The following is a 17937-nucleotide window of genomic DNA, read 5'->3' as shown; positions in this document are numbered from 1 at the left end:
TTTTAAAGTTCTTTTGCCCTAATTTTAATAATTTAGGAAAGTTTTACCTCTTTTCTACCCTAGTTTACACTATAAATACCCTCTAATCCTTCACTTTCTCTTCACAAAAAAATTGAGAGTTCCTTATAAAGTTTTCCCTAAAGTGAGTGGTCTCTTTGAGTAGTTTTAGTTTTTCACCGAGGAGTTTTAGCGGGAGGTGTTGTAAGTACTCTATTTTTTTTAAAAGTTGTTTTAATTCCTAGTTTTTGATCTTTTTGAGTTTTATAAAAACATGTTTTAATTGTTTGAGCATGAATCATGTCTATAATTAGTTAGTTAGCATAATTTTCTTTTAGAGTTCATATATTGTTCATCGTTTTGATTAGAATTAGTTTATAATTAATAGGAGGATTTCCCTCGTGAACATTCCCTTACTAGTTGATTTTCTTATTTCGTGAATTATCAAGGTACGTTTACGTGGCTTGATCTTTAATTATTATGTATACATTAGTTATGTGTGTTTTAATATAAATTATATGAATTGGTATATGCAATTGGTTTAATCAAACTTTCTTATTATTTAGGCTAGATAAAATTAAAGCTTGTATTTTCTCTTATTTTGTTGACTCGTAGATATGCTAAACCAACCAAATATTGTTTTGTTTGTTTTAGAAAAGTAAATAAAAAAAAAATTAGTTTGCATGTATAATCCTTTTTTTTTTGTGAAGGAATCCACTTTTGCAAATCAGTGGCTTTGAGTAACTCAAAAATATTAGCATGAGTTTTAGTTTTAAAAGTTTAAATTATGTTTTTTTTAATTTCCTATAATTAAGTTTGTTTATCATAATTCTTTATTTGAATTAAAGAAAAGATTTACCCCTACATTATTCTTATTACAATTACCCCTTGGCTTTGTTCAAGAAGGGTTCTTCCAAGTCCACTAGTTGGCATTAAGGTTACTCCAATGTCTTTGTATTCATAAAGGTATACTAGCTTGGGGGGTGTGCACACTTAGGATCTGCGGATCAAGGAAAGGGGTTTAAGTTAAGTTCTTATATTATTATTTTCCACTTTTAATGGAATTATTAAAGGAGATATATTCTTTGGTGTTAACGTGAATTTTAATAATGGATTGATCTTATCTTTTGTTATCACTAGAATTGTGAAATAAAGAATGTTTATGAAAGTATGTGAATTATATATTTACAAGTTTACAAGTCTTGCACGTAATTGTACTCAGTATTTCAACTGACTCGTATTTCCTATTTGTTTTGGCTTTGCCCTACTTTCCTTATGAGAGTAGTTTGCAGGTTTATTGATGATTCATGATGCATGGGAGGAACCTTTTGGGATCATTAGAATTAGATCACTATTTTAGTAGTCTTTAGACTTTTCATATTAGTATTGTGGTTTCTGGATAATAATATTATTTTTATAAATAAAGTTAGAAGTTTCCGCTGCATATTTTGTGTATCAAATTATAGTATTGCCAAAATATATTTATATTTAGTGGTAATACCCTTAAGTTTCTCCAAGTATTTTACGAAAGTATAAGTTTTTAAAGTGGAGAAATGTGGAGGTGTTACAGACGACCCTCAATAGTTTGGAGACAGCTAGTACTGCGTGGTACCCCTCTCCATTCGCGTTCATGCCAAACGATTTGATTTTGTGAAACTACAGTAACTGAGTTGAATGTGATTATTTGTTATTATAACTATGTGTTAGTTTTCAAAACACACCTAAACTTGTATTTTCTATTATACAGTGTGTACTCAGCTTTGCTGATAGTGTTGTCATTTCTGTGGCCTGTCACTTGATGGGTGTCAGAGTCAAACTTTGTTGCAGGATTGTGTTGGAAGCCAAAATCGACTTGAGAGCAAAGTTATGATTCAAATGGTGTATTATGGGATAAAGTCCGAGATTTAAGTTTGTATATAGAGGAGTTTATTTAAAATTATTTAAATATAGATTATTCTTTTGCCATGGAATTTGAGATTGAATGACTATGTAATTCAAGTCTTTTATAAAGGATTTTGTCTTGTTGGACCATAGCCCACAGGTCCAGGATCGATTTGTAAGGTTATGTTTTCGCTGTGAATAAATATTTAATTCGAGGCTTATTAAGCATTGATTGTGATTAGTGAACTTAAGTGTGTTTACCTAGCAGCTCGGGAATCGGGCGGTTACAGCAACTCTTATACCATTTCCAACGCGCAGTTCCACCTCTCCTTTAGCCAAGGTTCTTCTCCTTCTTAGTCCCTGCACATTCGAAGTAATGTGAGAAACACAACCGGTATCAAATACCCAAGAAGTAGATGTTGCTAAATGAATGTCAATGACATAGAAACCTGAAGAAGAAGCCCCAGACTTCTTATCCTTCAGATACTTCGGCCAGTTACGCTTCCAGTGACCTATTTGATCACAATAGAAGTACTTGGCATTTACGGCCACCTTTGGCTTTGCCTTTGCCTGTGGCTTACCAGCAGTCTTAGTGGCAACTTGCTTGCCCTTATCTTGCTTTTTCTTGCCAACCCATTCCTTCTTAAAACCCTTTCCCTTTTGAACCATAAGAACTTCCTTCTTAGGTGCAACAGGGGTGTTTTGCTCGGCAATCATGAGCATCCCATGTAACTCAGCATGGGTCTTTGTCACCCCATTCATATTAAAGTTCAACCGAAACGTATTGAACCCCTCATGAAGTGAGTGCAGAATGATGTCAGTAGCCAACTCTTGGCTATAAGGAAAACCCAACCTCTCCATTGCCTCTAAATAACCGATCATTTCGAAAATATGAGTGGCGACCGGCTTGTCTTCAACTAACGCACACTCAAGAATAGCCTTGTGAGTCTCATACCTCTCAATCCGAGCTTGTTGTTGAAACATGATTTTCAACTGTCGGATAATGCTATAGGAATCCAAGCTTGCAAACCTCTTTTGAAGGCTTGGTAGTCGCGAGCATAAGGCAAGTAACAATTACTGACCTTTCTGCAATGGCTTTATGGGCCTCTTTATCAGCATCAGTAGAGGTAGCAGTTAAAACTGGGATCGGGGTTTCAAGAACATCCTCTCGACCTTCGGACCTAAGAACAATTCTTAGATTCCTTTCCCAATCAAGGAAGTTGTTCCCGTTCAACTTATCCTTCTCAAGGATTGAACGTAAGTTAAAATGTGAATTATTGTTGTTACCAGACATGATATCTACATAGAAGATGCAAAAGTAATAAGTATGTTTATCATAATAGCTTTTAATAAATTTTAAACATTTTAAAATAAAAGCTATGCACTTGATCAACTTCAAAGTGTCCCTTTTGAATCAATTGATTCTAAGATCCTATCAAACATGATTTATAAGTGGATTTTGGCCTCAACTTAAAACCAAGTTTAAAAAAGGTAAGTAAACTCTTTTACTAATTACAACAATTGTAACTCTTAGTTAATGGGTGATTGCCAAGGTGATTATGGCTTTCAGGTAACGAAGTTACCCACAACGTTGGAGAGAGCCTTCATAATCCTAGACAGAGCTTGTCACCCCAACACAAAACCCAAAACTTTGGTACAAAATCCAAAACTGTGTTGATGATTTTGTTGGGCCAAACCAAACTAAACTTGCAAATTTCGAAAATTTACTCTACTTAGCCCAAGATTGAAAGTAACACTCTGCTTTGGCAGAACCTATTACTAACGATCAAGTTTTAGTAGGTGTTTATCTGAAATAGCAAAAACCCAATATTTTATTTAAGGGACCTAAGTAAATTATTATGTTGATTTAATTACTAGTGAACATTCAAATAATTAAATCACAAGCATAATAAACTTAGAAAGCATTTAAAAGAAATATTTAAATGCATAAAATAAAATGTGATCCTAGTATGGCCCCTAAAAAAACTAAAGACTACTCTTTAAGGCCTCCATCTTAAAACCACCATGGATCTCCATCCTTGTGCTCCATCTTGAATTACTTTGAAACTTAAACTAATATTACAAAAAATACCAATGATACGAAGACCAATTTAAGTTACAAAAATACCAAACAACGATTCGTAGATCGTATTTTCTATCCAAGTTTTGTGCCATACTAGTCACCGCATGCATTCATAATATCATATGTAAATAAAACATGCATTTTAAGCAACTATTAAAATTAATTATCATGTTTTAACAACTTTAAAACATAATAATACCATGAAGATTTAATCTCACATTAAATCCTATGGTTAGTACCTTAAGACAAAATTTAATCATATTAGAATTTCATCTCACAAAGGCTTTAGAATATTAATCTAACAAATTTAATCATATTAAACTTAAAGAAAAAAAATTATAGCAATTGTAGGCACCACATATATTTTAATTGTATTAAAATATAAACTTAACATGATTACTAACCACATAAATAGGCATGGATGAATTAATCAACTATTAATACTAACAACCTAACATGCAATTAGCATCATAAAAAAAACACCCAACATTATTTTAATTCATTAAGTTATTAGCATAGGATACAAAGCATTAAGGGATAAACCTTAATATGCATTAAGAGTTAAACGAATTAAACATTTTAATCTGTTAAAGAAAAACGAGTCGTTGCGGTCAAAACCCGGGTCGCGGCCCGCGACCTGCCTTCGCGACTCGCGAAACAGCTTCTGCTTCTGTATTTCGATCTAAATTCATGCAATTTTCAATCGAATAAACTTATGATTTTAATATACATTAAACATTTTTATGCATAAATAAATCATAATAGGCTCTTTATTCAAGAATTCATGCAATAATTTTTACACATAATCATATTAAGCATAAAAAATTAGAACATGCAATTCAAAAATCATACATGTATATCAAATTTTTAATTAACAACCTTAATAAAAAAAATGAAACATATAACAATTATATATATACATGTATTGAAAATGTATAAACTATTTTTATACTCCCACTTAGATTAAAATCCTATTTTAATCATGGAAACTTATCCTCATGCTAATACCCTCCCCTAATTGAATTTAAAAAAAATGAAGGAAAACATGCATCAACATGATCATATTAATCTATGCAATAGGCTAACTGATACCACTGTAGGAACTTAGATACATAATGTGAAAAATCAAGTATCATATACTTGAACATCTATCCCAAGATCATTGCATAAACTAGAATGAATCAAATAATAGTATAGAAATATACCTCTTGATGCGTGAATTCCTTTGCACACCACAACCTTCTAGTGGAGATCGTTTTAGAACGTCAAACATCGTTCCTCTAGTATTGATCCAGTAACAACACTTGGATCACCACGTATGCTAGTACGGAAGAGAGAAATCACTCTCTTACTTTTAGAGGTGAGGACCGAAAATGGGCGTGAAAAGCTAACAGAAAAAATCAGATTTTTCTCTCAATAAGATGCTCTACTATGTAACCCCTAATACTAGTATATAGGAGAGGTTACAAGTAAGACTTCATGAGGTTTTATTGGCCTCATAATGTCATACATTATGAGCCTAATAAACTCATAAGTCACAGGTCTTTCCACCCACTATAAAACCGTCCAACCCATTTCACAAATGGGTTTGGATATTATCCAAGTGTCATTACTTGTGTGACCTCATAGGACTCAATAATACTAGTAGTTGACCTAATCATATTAGTCCAACAAATCACAATTAGCTTATAGCAAAATCTTGTGATCACCTGATATTATTGAATATATTATCTCTATAATTTGTCCTAATATTATTTAGTTTATCTCTATTATATAAGGGAAGGGTGGAGCAATGGTGTCCTCTTTTGAAATGTCTATTTTTCCCCCCCTTCCTTTTCTAAATTACAAAAGAATGTCAAAATTAAAATTGGCAATCAAAGAAAACTAATGAAAATTAATTTACAACACTCACTCATAAATCACTCACAAATCATTTAGAAGAAGAAACTTTACAAATCAGTCATAGAAATGAGAAAATCACGTTATAAAAATCACGCAAATCACTCAAATAATCAAGAAACTTTATTAAAACTTAAAATTAACATACAAACTAAAACTAATAACCTAGAATGTCAATACCGAAAAAACATTTACAAAAATTTATTTACAAATCACTATTCTCAAGAACCATTCACAATTAATGGTGGGTCATGATAAAAAAAATAGATGTGTATTTGTAGTGAAATCAGAACTTAGGGCCTGTTCTCTTCGGCATAAAAAAGCTGAACTGAACTGAACTGATTGGAGCTGAACTGAACTGAACTGATTGGAGCTGAACTGAACTGAACTGATTGGAGCTGAACTGAACTGAACTGAACTGAACTGAACTGAACTGCATTGAATTGAATTGAATTGAATTGAATTGAATTGAATTGAATTGAATTGAATTGAATTGAATTGAATTGAATTGAATGAAATTGAATTGAATTGAATGAAATTGAATTGAATTGAATGAAATTGAATTGAATTAAATTGAATGTAATAAATACTCCCTCCGTTTCCTAAAGATCTTCCCTCTTTCCGTTTAAGGGTGTTTCCAAAAGATCTTCCCTCTTTTGCTTTATTCCTTATTTGGCAAAACAAATTTCCCTATTTACCCTCTCATGTCACTATCATATGGTCTACATTACATTATTAATTCAATTTTACTCCCTTTCTCTCTCCTACTTTAACCCCTTTTTATTTATTTATTTATCTTAACCCCTTTCTCTCTTCTAGTTTACTCACACCATGCCCCACACGACTTGATTTTTCTTGGTATCTGTAGGAATAGTAAGTGGGAAGATCTTTAGGAAACGGAGGGAGTATATAAATAATATTTAAACAATAATAATATGAATATTAAATAATAATTATAATGATAAGTAATAATAACGAAAAATAATAATAATATTTTGGATAATTTTAAATGATAGTTATAAATAAATAATATTAATAATCATAAATTAATAATAATAATGATAATTAATGATAATAATTATTATTATTTTATATTATTTGTATTAATATATTAATACTTGATGATGATTATACAATAACAATAATATCTAAGAAGTAAATTAATATTACTATTTTAATAATTAGATTTAATAATATAATAATATTTAGTAATTAAAAATAATGATTGGATTGGACCGTGAAAATTGCATCATAAACCGTTTTGACGCGATTTGATTGGTTTATGGGCTAAAAAACGTGGGTTATTTGCGCTTTGACCTAAACCATATTCCTCCTAATAATAATACTAATAATAATGAGTAAAGCTATAATAAACAAAATAATATATAGAAACAAGAATAATAATAATAATAATAATAATAATAATAATAATAATAATAATAATAATAATAATAATAATAATAATAATAATAATACTTAATAGTAATGATATAAAAATAATAAATAATAATAATAATAATAATAATAAGAGTAATTAGTAAAATAAATTATACCAACATAATAAAAATATTTAACAGAATGGTTATAAAAGAATGGAGTTGAACTAAATTGAACTGAGCTGAACTGAACCGAACTGAACTGATTGGAGCTGAACTGAACTGAACTGGACTAAAAATAAGCTGGGGAGAACAGGCCCTTAGAAGTTAGACAAGGAAATAAATTATTTACTTTTTTTATAGTATTTCCTATATATAATGAAACTTTTACATATATTTGGACCTATCTTTTTCTATTATATAATAGCGATTAATTATCAAGGTAAAAAGGTTTATGTAAAATATCATTCAAGAATTAAAGTACAACATATCTCTATTATATAAGGGAAGGAGGGAGCTATGGTGTTCCCGAATGAAGAGACTATGTTACCCCCTTCCCATTATAAATTACAAATTCACTTACAAATCAAAGGGGGCTTCAAAAGAAAATACCAAAAATATAATTATAACAATAACTCACAAGTCAACTAAAATTATAAAATTGCATAATTTACGTTATGCAAATCACAAAAATGAGGAAACTTTACAAAAACTTAAAAGTTCACTTATAAACTACAACCTATGAAAAAATTGACTTGAAATCAAAGTGTCCACTTTCTTTACAATTTATGAAGTACTGTACTTAATTCAAAAATCAACTAAAAAATCATAATATTAGAAATCATAAATAAATTCAATAAAATTTCTATTTTGTTCATAGAATTTAACTTTGAAAAGTTAAAAAAAAAAAAAAGGAATGGTGAGAGACTTAACTAACAGAAACTAAACCAATCAAATTTCGCAACTTAAAACAATTATACTTCGTATGTCTAATATCAAATTTTGACTCTTATGCCGAAGAAAATTGAGTTTTCGTTTAGAAAAAAAATTCAAGAACGCATCGCGTGCAAAAAATTCTAGTTACACTTGATCGAGGACAAAATCCTTCACTTGGCACCACAAAGAAGCACCTTTTCATCACTATCTCTAATAAAATAACCAAACTCAGTATTGCCATCTTGAAGCTACGAATCGTCAAAATTAATTTTGTAAACATTCGACGGGGGAGGGGACCAAGCCACATTTAGCCTAGAGATACCAGTCCTGCCTTGGTCAATACTTCTCTCTTTAGTAACAGAATCAACATGAAAGCGAGTGATATTTTTAAATATGCTCTAATCATAGCACCCAATTTACCTGAAGTGAAAGACTCCTAGTGGAAGGTAATGTTATTCCTAGCATACCAAATAAACCACCACGTAGTAACATAAAAACTAATGTTTTTTTTGTTCAAGTGAGATTAAGCTAAAAAACATACTCGGCAAAGGAATGACCCTCCACTTCCCGTGGAGGGGGAGGAATATTCTCCACTTCAACCATAATACCTATGATCACATCCTAACTAAAGGGACAATCTATGAATAAATGATAATCATTTTCAGAATGAAAATTACAAAAAACACATTTCATTGGAAGAAAGACACGACTCATTTCTAATCTCTTTTTAGTAGGAAAACTATTTTGACAAATTTTTCAAAGAAAAAACTTAAGTTTAGGAAGGATAGGTAAAGACCAAATCCACTTATAACCTACCTAGAAGGAAGATTCAGCCCAAAACCTTGGAGCAGAGCCACACCTGATTTAACTGAAAATTTCCCATCAACCGTTAGACCCCAGTTAATTCTATCTGACAAACTATTAGAAGGAATACAGACTTTTAAGATGTCCTCAACAATATTTGCTGGAACAAACTGGATTAAGAGTTCTTTGTTCCACTGAGACTCCTGAGTAATAACAAAATGACTCTTAAAATTTTTGATCTCAAAATGGGAGTAGCCCAATCACTAATTGGGGATTGATAGACCCAATTATCTTCCCAGAAGGATAAATCTAAACCATTTCCAATCTTCCATCTTAGACCTTTTCTAAAAGTACTCTGAAAAGTCATTAACTTGTGCCATTGTCAAGACACATTAGCATTAGTCTTACAGGAGAAAAGATCATTTTGTTTTAGATACTTTCACCTAACAAGTTGAACCCATAAATTATCTGGCATTCTAATAATCTTCCATAATAGTTTAAATTGGAGGGCAATGTTATTGATCTTAGCTTTCCTCAAACCCAAACCCCCAAATTTCGTCGGCGTACACACCTTATTTCACCCTATCAAATTTGGGGCTTTAGAACTTGGATCCTTATTCTAAAGGAAGTTATGATAATTTTTATCAAGAGAAGATATAATATAATAAGGAAGAGCAAAACTTTGCATTTGAAAATTCACTTAATTTAGTGGCTAAATTAGCTTGTATAAGAACAGTTCGACCTGCTTGAGAAAGAGAATTAGCTCTCCACTTAGTGAGTTGAGAAGATACACTTTCATGGATATCACCAAATGTAGCATTTCTGACCTTATTAATGATTATAGGGCAGCCTAGAAATTTACCTAGAGATTGAGTTTCCTCCATTCAGAGAATATTCACAAATTCTCGAATCACATCTACTGAAGTGTTTTGAGTACATTGGAAGGCCAATTTATGAAAATTAACTAATTGTCCTGACATAGAACAATACTTATTGAGAATATTTTTAATAATATGACAACTTTTAGAATTAGCTTTTGTGAAAATCACAGACATCTGCAAATGTTAGAAAAATAATTTTTATACGAGAGTGGCCTAAAGTGACCCCAATTAACTTATTACCTAACCTACTAGCTTGAAAAAGTTGACGAGCTAGGATTTCTTCACATAGTATGAAGATGTGAGATAGGGGCTCACCCTGACGAATCTCCCGAGAGGGGAGAAACAATTCACCTAGAAAACCATTTACTAGTACTGAGAAAGACATTGTTGTAATACATTGGCGAAGCCATGGATCCATTTTTTACAAAAATCCAATTTTTGAAATGTTGCGAAAATGAAAGGCCATTCCAACCTGTCATAAGCTTTTTCCATAGCTAGCTTTATGGCTAACTAGCCCTCCGTACCTTTTTTATTTTAAAAGAACGAAAAACTTCATGAACTCTAAGAATGTTGTCTTGAATTAACCTTTCAGGAACAAAAGCCCCTTGTAATGGATGAATAATTTTACCCAAAACAACTTCTAATCTATTAGCCATAATTTTTGAGATAATTTTATAAATGGTAAAGCATGGACTAATCGGGCGGAAATGATTTGGATTAGTAGGAGATTCAATTTTAGGAATTAAAGTGATGAACGTATGGTTCATATGGTATCTTGTTAGATTCATTTCGATGTATAGTTTCAAATATACTTTTCATAATATTTACTTATACATAATAGAAAATAATCCAACCTTTGGGTCGTTCGCCCAAAATAATCCAACCTTTTGATTATTATTTAATAATACAACCTTTTATCCCAATCCGCTCGTAGTGCACTGTGATCTGTTGAAACAAGTTGATAACCAGGAGAATGAGTTAATTGCAAAAGTGTCTTGGTTTGGTTCATTGTAATTTAATTAAATATTTTTTTCTACCCCTCCTTGTACTTGCCCACCCACTGCCACCAACCCACCCCATCCCCCACCCACTGCCACCCCTCCCTCCCCTTTCTTGCCACAGCCACCCCCTTCCTCCCCTTTCCCACCCACTGCCACCAACCCCATCCCTTTCCTTTCCTCCCCTTTCCCACCTACACCCACTGCCTCCTCCTCCCCCTCCTTGCCCACCCACTGCCGCTCCCTCCCTCTTCTTGCCCATCCACTGCCGACCCTTCCCTCTTCTTTCCCACCCACTGCCACCCCCTCCCTCCCATTCCCAGCCACCAAAACCCCCTCCCTTTCCCTGCACCCGCAAACCCTACCTCCTCCCACGAATCTCTTTCTCTCTCCTCGTCATCTCCGACCAACAACTCACCACCCCCTCCATCCCCGACTCCGGCCCCACCTCCACAACCCCAAAAAACTCCCCCACCTCGACTAACCATCACCAACCCGTGAAGAAAATATGCGTCTCATCTCAGAGATTGCGAGTGGAGGACGAGGAAAATGGTGAACGCGAGTGGAGGAGGACGAAGGGGGTGAAGAGGGAGACGATGAGGATGTCGGAGACAAAGGGGGAGGAATGAGGGAGGCTGGATGGTGGGGGTGTGGCAGGGGTTGTTTGCAAAGGGGTTGGGGTGGGGTAGGGGCTGTTCGCAAAGGGGTGAGGGTGGGGCAAAGTTTGTTCGCATGAGTTGGGGTGGGGCAAGGGATCGTGAGCAGGGGTTGGGGGTGGGGTGGTTCTTCATGACTGGTGAGGCAGGGGAATGAGAAACAAATGGAGGGAGATTAAAGGAGAATTTGAAAAAAAAAAATTATCATTCCAACAGGTTACCGGTCTCACGGTGCATTATGAGCGGTTGGGGTAAAAGGTTGGGTTATTGAATAATAATCAGAAGGTTGGATTATTTTCTAATGATCCAAAGGTTGAATTATTAGAATTAATTTTTTCTAGAAAATATCAATGGTTAAAGTTATGTATTGGGAGACGTGAGATTCTAATTGAAAACATCTAGTGAGCTCTATGTTTATACAAGTCAATTAACATTTATTGTGCTCTACATTTATACAAGTCAATATCATACTGATAGGCATGAGAAGATTTATCCAAGCACTCGATCATTATTTGGCTTCCTTATCAACTTTTTCTAAGTATTCATATATCTCTATTATATAAGGGAAGGGGGGAGCTATGGTGTCCCCCGAATGAATAGACTATTTTACCCCATTGCCTTTCTAAATTACAAATTCACTTACAAACTAAAGGAGGTCTTCAAACAAAAATACCGAAAATAAAATTATAACAATCACTCACAAGTCAATTAAAATCATAGAATTTACGTTAGGGTTTTTTCACCAAATACCTCTAACAAATTTTAAAATTCACCATATACCCTCAATGTTTCAGAAGTACACCATTTATCCATGAATTTCAAAAACTGTGCACCATAAACCCTTTTCCTAACTACTGTTAATCCACCGTTAGGTTTATTTACGATTTTACCATCATTAAGCCCTAACCTAAATTTAACCTAACCCTAATCTAACCCTAACCCTTACTCTAATTCTACCCCTAAACCCTCCCCTTTACCCTAACCCTACTCCTTGGCAGCCCCCACCCCCTTCCCTCTACCCCACCCAGCCCCTACCCCTAAGGTACCCTTCCCCCACCGCGGTTGCGCGTCCGTTCACCGCCGGCACTAGTGGAAAAAACTACTTTTGCTACTTTTCAAATGCTCCGGTTAACTAATCAACCCGAGCATTTGTGAAAATTTTAATATAAAAATTCACAAATGCTCGGGTTGATTAATCAACCCGAGCATTTGATGTCAAATGCTCCGGTTGACAACCCGAGCATTTGAACCCTCTCTCAATTCATGAAAGTTGCACTGTACAAACTAAAATAATATTCGACCCTCCTCAATCCTCATCAGTCCTTTCCTCTATTGTTTTCTCTCAATTGAAACCTCGCACTGTACTCCCCCGTCCATCCCTATGTTGTCCATCCTTCCGCCGCAGTTCAATCTCGCTGCTCCGCTCCTCAACGTCGACCTTACCGTTTGTGCAATCAACAACTCCATCGAATGCATTTCCAGGTAATTACGTTTGAACTTTATTGTTGTATTTTAGGTTCCTTTGTTTGGTTTTCTAGATTTGGGGATCTTTTAGGGTTTTCTTTGATTTTATTTTTTAGGATTTTCTTTGATTAAAAATTCTTTCCTCTCACCTCGATTCGCCATTTCAGTAATAGATTCCCTAAAAACCCTAATTCGTCCTTTTATTTCGAGAAATTAGATTAAGAACTGACCTTGGAACGATGTGCGAGTCAGCAGCGGCGATAGGAGGCGATGGCGATGGTGGTGCAGCAATTGCAACAGGAGATCTCGACCGTTGCTCCTCCGGTTTTTCGATCGCTCCCCCGCCACTGTGTGACCACTGCCACCATCTATGTCATATGTGAATCAAATCTCTCCTTAATTTATTTGATTTCGTATTTTGAAGTTCATGATTTTGATTTTCGATTTATGTTGTTGATATAATTGCAGTTGTTGATGATGGAAGTCAGACTAAGGAGAACAGTTTTATTTATGTGAGTTTTGAATTGATTCGCTTTGATTTTTGCAATTATTCCTAATTTTAGCTAGTTGTTGATCAATCTTGGAGTTGAATTGTTGAAATGTGGACTGTATTTTGGAAATGTGGATGAATTGCTGCTTTTTTTTGTTTTGAGTAAGTTGTGGAAGCATTTGGCGTGGTATCATTTGTTCCATTGACTCTCAAGCAGTTGTACTAAGATGCACATGCCATTACTGCATGCTCCCCGACTGTTCTTGGCTTAGGCATCTTTTAACCATGCTTTCTCTTTTGTATCTTTCTAATGGTGGTTCATGTTTACAATTGATTTGTTGATGGCAGTATTGCATTGATAGTCTTGGCTTAGACCTTCTAATATTGTGACTGTCATCTGAGTATAAACTCTTGCTTGGGTTTCCCTTCTTTCTCATTATGGACAGGCGAGATGATGCTTGGTTTGCAGCTCTCGGAAGGTCATGCATCCACTTAACCTGGAGCGACCGGGGTGCTATATCTCTTGATGTATGTTACATGTTTGATTCATTGTTCCTTTAACGCCCCTCCCCCACCCGTTGGACCTTAGAACTTAGATACAAAATTTTCGCCAGCTTGTACCACCTTAAATTACAAAACATGCTCACAGAAATCATATTTTATTGTATTGTCCCTTCTTTTAAGATGTTTTCTATAGGGTGAATGGATTTCAAATACACCCGAGGAAGAGAGATTGGTTTTGATATCTAGTGTTTGTTGGTTTGCTGGCAGGCTTATTATCTAATGTGAGATACAATATGTCAATGGTGTTATGGTTATATGCTTGATGTTAATCTGGAACTGTTAATGATGAGAAAAGATGAGCTGCAGCTTGCAAAGAGCTAATTTTATTATGTTCTCTAACTGAGAATTGAGTTCTTGTCCAGTCTGCGTGGATGATCATGCTACTACTTGTAGATTCAAATTTCCAATATGATGTTTGTCCATAAAAAAAAGCTCCTCTATAGTTTTCTCGTGGCTGTTAAGAATGCTTATGTGATTAAAACGCATTTTCCCTTGCTAAGTCTAGTTCACAAAGGAAGAACTATCTGGCTAAGCAAGCCACTTATTGCTGAGGCAGAAGACTGCTAGGTTGGTATAGGTGCGGTTCTCTAGTTTCTACAAAAGAAAATGAAACTTAGGAATGGATTTTGTTCTGTTAATGGTATTTTTTATCTGAATTTGTTAGGCAACTTTATTCTGTCAATGGAAGATCCATAGATCAGCATGCTACATTGTGGAGCATTGTGACGATCCAGTATACACGACTTTTACGGGAGTCATTTAGGCTCATGATGCATGGGTGACTGCATTGAGCTGGGGCTTTCTTGCCTCTGATTCAAGTCACCAGGTTGTATTGGCTTCTGGTTGTTGTCATGGCAGGTGGGTTTTGTTTGATCTGTGATTGTGCTACATGCATTACTTAAATTTGATTAGTAATATGAATTGATTTTCAGTGTAAGGATCTGGTCTGCATATATCTGTGATCTCAAGAAGTTGACTGATGCTGAGGAGAATCCCTTCTTTCTATTGAATGAGGTCCATTTTAACTTATTCTGGAATTTGATATCCTTCTTTCTATTGAATGTGATTAGTAATATGAATGGATTTTTTTTGTTGTTAATGTAGGATAATTCGTTGCATGGATGGATATATCATAAGGGCTTTGTGTCTGAAGTGTCTGTTCCATCGAACAGCCTTGGAACAAGAAGTTTTTCTGATGTATGATTTTCCGAAATCCTGACATGTTTACTATGGCCCAGATTGTCACTTTATATATAAACATAAATATTGAGTGCTAATGACAGCTGAACAATTTCTAAACTTCTTTTGGACAGCTTCCTTCCGTGTCAGACTCATGTTATGGGGTGGCATTTTCGCCTGGAAATTTGGCACTTGCTGTGGTATGAACTTTTATCTCCCTGTTATCCTATACTCTAAAGCTATCCCATTTATAATGCATAAGTTCCTCCTAAGTCCTAACAATTAATTGCTTTCATATATGCTAAAGAAGCCTTTTTGCTCCTCTCCTGAGATTCACGTTGCTACATTCCTGCTTGAAGCTGTTGTCATTCCTCAATAAAGAACAAGTTTCTGCAATAACCAATCTCAGTATCTAATTCTCGTGTAGCTTTTCTCAATCACTTTCGTAGTCATGTTATTTTACAATTAAAGAATAGTTGTCTATGATGTGCCGGCAAAATCCATTTGAAATTGAATTGCTATAATTTTTTTCAGCTTGTCTATATTCAAAGCAAGTAGCTCGTGTACTCTTTATTATAAATTTGATTTTCCAGATCTGGAAAATGTTATTCGTCAGCACATATAAATGTAGACTACAATGAATATGGCCTATCTTTATATAACACAGTACCATGTGCATGGTCTAGGGGAATCAACTAAAGGTGGGGAAATGAGTTACTTGTCTTTTTGGAACAACCTGGTCAACTCATATGGTCTATTATTATTATTATTATTATTATTATTATTATTATTATTATTATTATTATTATTATTATTATTATTATTATTATTATTATTATTATTATTATTATTACTCCCTCCGTCCCAAAATGATCTGAACATTTGTTGTGTCACATATTTTAAGGTGATAAGTTGTGTGGTTATCAAATCTTATTTTATTAAAATATATGTGATAGGAGTTGGTGAGGTAATTTTTGTTGGAGGAAAGAGAAAGTTAGAGTAACTTTTTATTGATAAAGGTAGAGTGTGTGCCAAACAAGTGTACAAGAAATATATAGTAAATTAGTGATAGTGGGAACATACCATAAATGGAAGTGTTGAAACTAATTAAAAAAGGAAAGTTTTCGGACGGAGGGAGTACTTTATTATGATGTTACAGTCAAAGGATTCATTGGCTTGTTTCTGGGGTAGTTTGAGGCATGAATCTAAACACTAACTCAACGTTTTACCTTCTTTTCAGGCACGCAAATTTGATGTTGGACAGTTAGATAATATGTACCAGAAAAGGTACTACTTCTGATTTTTCTTTCGGTGTTTCCAGTGATAACTTACATAATTCATACGAGGGGAAGCAATATGAGGGGAGAGTAATCCAGAAAAGGAAATGTTTTGATTGTAGTAAGCAATTCAGTTCGTTCGTTTTCCTCACAGGTGATTTGGTTATTTTTCTAAATAATAGAAAGAAAAACCACCTTTCGCTGCATTTGATTTCCTTTTAGAACCTTAACCTTATGCTCGTCTCTCTTTCCTCGCGTAACAAAAGAAATTGAATTACAACTTCACAATTACCCAGAGATTTGTTACAGTGGTCTGGAACAAACCTTTGCTAACACAATATGTTCGAATGAATTCTCTCTCTACCCCTCTCTATTTTTTATTTCTATATGTTGCATCTTTCCTACCATCCCAACCAACTTGCCACTTCACTTCCCTTCTTAACCAAGCTACATGTAACTACCATATTATTCTTTTTGCTACACGTAGCATAAGTAAGGGAGGCAGGGGGTCGAGGCTGATCCATGACGTCCTCCAAAACATTTAGCTTTGCAGGCGATAGTTTGTTTACTACCTCTTTCCTGTATTTCAGTGCTCTTGCATTTATAGCTTCAGCACCTTGGATTTTGTCTTTCACGTTTTTAGATTTAGATATCGAATGATATTACATCTTTTTACCTGTCAGTGTTTCTGCTGTTATCTTTTACCTGTCAGTGTTTCTACTGTTATCTTTAGCTGTGATATCATGCGTGGTAAAAAGAAGTTAAACTTATGGGTGTTGTTCTTAATCTAATGCTTGTTACAATGATAATGCAGAACAAATATACATGTTAGTTAGCAAGTACTCCTAGGATCTCTACAAATTTTTATAGAATTTTTGCTTAAATGATGTTTTTCTTTGTGTGTGTGTGCAATTTAGGCAGCAAAGGATCATGAGTTAGATCAAGTTAATCAAGAACAAGCTAAGAAGAAAAATTCATGGAGTTTGTCTGGTATTCAAACTTTTTGTTTTTCGATGAGTTTTTTTTTTTAGATTAGTATTAATTTTGCTTGATTTTCACTCTTCTTTAAGGTTTTACTTGATTGTTTGTGAAAAGCAGTGTTAGAGATTCTAGGAGTACTTGCTAATTAACATGTATACTTTGATTAGTTCTTACTAGTGTTGTTTAATATAAAAGATAACATTTTTTTATTAATGTATTATGCTTGTTGTTGTATAGTTTGACGCAAGATATGATAATGATATTGGGGATTATATACTTTGGCTAGTTTTTACTAGTATTGTTGCTTAAGATAAAAGATAACCTTTTTTACTAATGTATTGTGTTGGCTACAGTATAGCTTGGCGCTTGTTGTTGCTGTACAGCATCAGTAAGCTCTACTACTTTTTTTAAAAAAAATTTATAATGGGCAAATGCTCCGGTTGTTTAAGGAAAATCGGAGCATTTGCACTA

At 34.1% G+C, this 17937-nt stretch overlaps 1 long non-coding RNA gene across 2 annotated transcripts; it reads left to right on the top strand.

Annotated features, from left to right (window-relative positions):
- Positions 1-12609: 12609 nt before the first annotated feature.
- LOC109134488 (uncharacterized) lies at positions 12610-17727 on the top strand. Of its 2 annotated transcripts, none has more exons than XR_007269639.2 (10): positions 12610-12993; positions 13231-13354; positions 13444-13487; positions 13912-13993; positions 14694-14887; positions 14962-15043; positions 15134-15226; positions 15343-15408; positions 16449-16495; positions 17403-17727. It is a non-coding gene; the product is annotated as an uncharacterized LOC109134488 (long non-coding RNA). The 2 variants fall into 2 exon arrangements; XR_007269640.2 differs by having other exon boundaries at positions 13228-13354.
- Positions 17728-17937: the final 210 nt, after the last annotated feature.

Source organism: Beta vulgaris, chromosome 9 (genome assembly GCF_026745355.1).
Source record: "Beta vulgaris subsp. vulgaris cultivar EL10 chromosome 9, EL10.2, whole genome shotgun sequence".
Taxonomy (NCBI): Eukaryota; Viridiplantae; Streptophyta; class Magnoliopsida; order Caryophyllales; family Amaranthaceae; genus Beta; species Beta vulgaris.
The sequence above is the reverse complement of the archived record's forward strand: the minus strand, read 5'-3'. Positions and strand labels throughout refer to the sequence as shown.